This window comes from Pundamilia nyererei, unplaced genomic scaffold (assembly GCF_000239375.1).
Source record: "Pundamilia nyererei isolate P.nyererei 1_Seehausen unplaced genomic scaffold, PunNye1.0 scaffold00119, whole genome shotgun sequence".
Classification (NCBI taxonomy): Eukaryota; Metazoa; Chordata; class Actinopteri; order Cichliformes; family Cichlidae; genus Pundamilia; species Pundamilia nyererei.
This window is the reverse complement of record NW_005187520.1, coordinates 1,567,659-1,571,786: the sequence shown is the minus strand read 5'-3', so window position 1 is coordinate 1,571,786 and position 4,128 is coordinate 1,567,659.

Here is a 4,128-nt window from a genome sequence, read left to right as displayed (position 1 = left end):
CTTTTATATATATATATACACATACATGTGTGTGTGTGTGTGTGTGTGTGTGTGTGTGTGTGTGTGTGTGTGAGATATGTATATGTTTTGCTATTGTGTATGATCAAAGTTCAAATAGAAAATATTACCCTTCTTATTGGCTTCAGATGTCGCTTGAATCTTGATTATAGAGTTTTCTGCTGGTGCTGCAGTGTCATTACTCTTTGACTGTATGTCTTCATTCATAGTGTAGCTCTAAAAAACAGATATTTTAACTTAGCGTGCAGGTAGAGCCACCGACCTTTATAACAAAATGATGACAAGCTCTTGATTTTTTGTGAAATCAAGGTCTTTCTCGCTCTCAAATGACAGTGTTAACCACTTGATAACTGAAAACTTAATTTATCTCATCAAATTCTTGTTATTTAACCTCAGCTGTTATGGCTAGAAATTACTTTCTTCACAAATAAAATTTTAAGCATTAGAGAATAAAACATATTGATAAACATCTCACACATGTATCGTAACTTGTTGCTCCCTGTCAGTATTCAACAAAGACTGAACCAAAATGAAGTAGTTTGTAAAAAACTACGTAAGAGAAACCAGTCCACCCCAGGATTAAGTAAACTGCAGAACCACTTTTAGCAGCAATAACTTGAAGTGATCACTCTTTCACATCGTTGCTTCAATTCTTTGAGATTTGTGGTCGTTTATTTTTGCACAGCTCTCTTAAACTCCCACCACTGAATATCAGTTGGGTTGAGGTCTGGTCTTTCACTGGACAATTTCAACACATTTGTTCTTTTCTTTTTCAGCCTTTCTGTTGTAGATTTGTTGTGTGATATTTAGTTCAAAATATCTTTTGACTTCTTTAGTATACAGACTTCCTGGATGACTCAGCGACTGTAAGGTTTTCTGTGGATGCAAAATCATCACGTCTCAACCACAGTGCAGACAGTTGGTTTGAGGTGTTTGCGGTGATATGCTGAGTTTGGTTTTATGCATTATGGGCAAACATCTCCACTCTGTTCTCATCTGTCCGAAGTGCATTGTTCCAGATATATTTTGTGGTTTGTTCATATGAAGCTTTGCAAATCTAAACTTTTTTTTAGAGAGAGAATAGAGACTTTCTCCTGCAGACCTTCCAAAGAACCTGTATTTGTTCAGTCCTTTTCTACTGACATGACAGTTAACATTTAGTATGCTAACTGGGGCATGTAGAGTCAGGAGCTCTCATGCTTTTGCAGTTTCTCTGATCATTTCACGTCCGACATTTATGTCCACTCCTTGGAAGATTGTATTAACACACATTTCTCACACTGCTCCAGATCTGCACATTGCCAAAACTTGGTCCCAGTTGATGACGATGGTGTACTTAGTTTTTAACACACTGCTACTGCAGTTTGGCTTTTTTTCCTGTTAAATAAATGATGACATTGTGTAGTCTGTCATGTCTTGTTGTGCACCCGAGGTTGTGTTTCAGAACCTGGTAAGGAACAGATGATTTTATTATATTTGTAAAACAAAAAAATTGACAGTGTACTTTCTTTTCATCAGAGTAGACTGCTATAAGTAGACTTAGAGGAGCAGTTTGGTGTTCATTTTGCTATGACAGTGAACAGGGACGATACAAAGACTTCATCTTTACCTCTGTTTCAGCTGCGCTCTTCGCTGACTCCTCTCCTGCAGTTTAAGTTAACAACAGGCAGGTTAAAAGATCGAACATTGAAGAAATGCTTCATCAAGTGTCAAAATATGTTATTTTGAAGAAATGAATCTCCTTCAGTTAAATATAAAGAGTCTTAGTTGTATTTATACATTGATGTATTAATCGAGATGCTGCCCCTATCAAAGGTGACCTCTTTACTTTCAATCCGTCCAATTGAAGGATTGGAGCCAAACGTTTTACACACTGCTAAACAGTAACAGAATGAGCAATAATCCATTAACAGAAGTTACGCTTCACAAACTACACTGTGCCTAAAATAAATAACGACACACATATAGGTAATGTAAAATAATATGATGTATCAAAAGACTACTGTTGTTAAGATACAAAATAGCACATAAAGTTAGCAAACAAAATTATAACTGTGTGAACAAACTGATAAATTGCCTGTTTAAATGTCACATGATCTGATTTACATCTTCTGATTGGTGGTGCTGAGGACATGGTCACTTTTCAGGACAAAGGGAAGTGACATTTTTGGGTATTTGCTAATAAACCATGTTTTGGAAGAAGGTCAGTGTCTAGAAGTGAACCAGCTCAGTTATTGTGCACACTGACAGCTTTTACATGATATCGCTCATTTTGAATGACGTTTAGACACTTTTGGATCTGAACTGTTGAATCTGTTGGATTTGTAAGACTGTTTATTTCTTTGCAAATGAGCAAAGCATAAAATAGTTATTTCCCTCAATGCATGTTACTGTAGAAGTAAAGTTTTCATTGTTACCCTTCTCAATGTTTAAAGGTTGTGATGGAGTCCAGGTTTCAGATTCTCCTCCTCCTGTTGCGGTGTCTTCTCTTTTCTCTGACTGATCTTCATTTTCGTCTTGTGGCTCAGTCTGAGTAAAGAAGTCACTTGTATGACTTTATTTGCTGGCTGCGATGTCTGAGATTCAAACTGTACATGTGATTTGGCTCTATATAAATAAAACTGAATCGAATTGAACTTGTCATTATCAGAACACTGTCAGAACACAGACGTTGTCCTTTAATGATGAACAAACATTAAAGGGTAAAACATTACCTTTCCTCTGACTTCACGTGTGATCTCCACTTTTTCTTCTACTGCAAGAGGACATAGAAAAGATGATTGTGCAGTCAAGGCAACTGTTCTTTGTTCATGTTATTTGCATATTGTCCATGGTAAATGGGGTTGTACGCCGTCTTAGTGACTGGACATGGATCAATACTCAGTACTGAGTTTTATATTGGTTCAACAAACCGAGAAGATTTTCTGACCACACTGATAACAATGTGTGGAAGGCAGTAATTAGTATGCTGACTCTGAGGTAAATTATTTTGCTGCTTGCAAAAGATATTTGACTTTGTTGTTGCTGTTGCTTTAGTGTAAAGCGTAGTGTAAAAACATCGGATTTCATACAGAAATATAACTTTAATTAATGTTTACACATATGTCTCTGTGCTGAGCTTCATGTCTCTTCATAATCATGACAGAGGAAGACATTTTTTCCATTTTTCTGCTGTATGTACGAGTTGTTTTGGGACATGCATTTTTAGAGATCAGAGCTTGAAATATGTACTGAGAATTGTCCAAGAGCAGCCAACAAAAACACTTAAAAGTACTGAAGGAACAGTAAGTAGAGATTACACATTTGATATCTGTAGAAACACAGATTGGACCAAGCTGGACTCCTGTCCTTCAGAGCTTCTCTCCTTTGCACACTTTTGTGTTTAATAAGATTAATAATTCTTCTTCATGTTTAAACTCCAATGTCCAACAAACAACTCCAAAAAATATATTTTAAAATGCTCGGTCAGGCTGTCGTGATTAGATTACCTCTATTATTGGTGGAAGATGGTACAGATGCATTTTCAGTTTCACTTCCTGTGCTTGTAACGTTCAGCTCTAGGTGCTGAGCTTCACCAGTTTTATTCAATAAAGGCTGAGAAAACAGGTAATAAATAACAGGTTAGATCTGAGATAAAATGTTGAAGTGTTTGACTGTAAGGATGTACACAGAAATGCAATTATTTGCAAATCCCATAAACTGATATTTTATTCCTAATAGACCACACAAAAAATAACTGATGAGGCATTTTAGTATTTCACTAAAAATACAGGCTCATTTTGAATTTGATGGCAGCAACATGTTTCAGAAAGTAAGTACTTTAGTAGGTACTAAAGACAAACAGCTGGAAGGACATTTACAGCTAATTTGGTTGACAGGTCAGCAACATGAGCAGAGCATTTTAGGGTTTGTGGCAAGTAAAGATAGGCAGAGGTTAATCAATCTGCAAAGGAACTGGGCATTGTGGGTAACAACAATTGCTTGTCATTGGTTTTTGTAGATTTAAGCAAAATGTATCTTATGGACATGTTTGTATTGTATATCTTGAAATGTAACTCTTAGAAAATGAATATGTGTGACAGCTGTAGGATTAAATGTGAGAATTATATA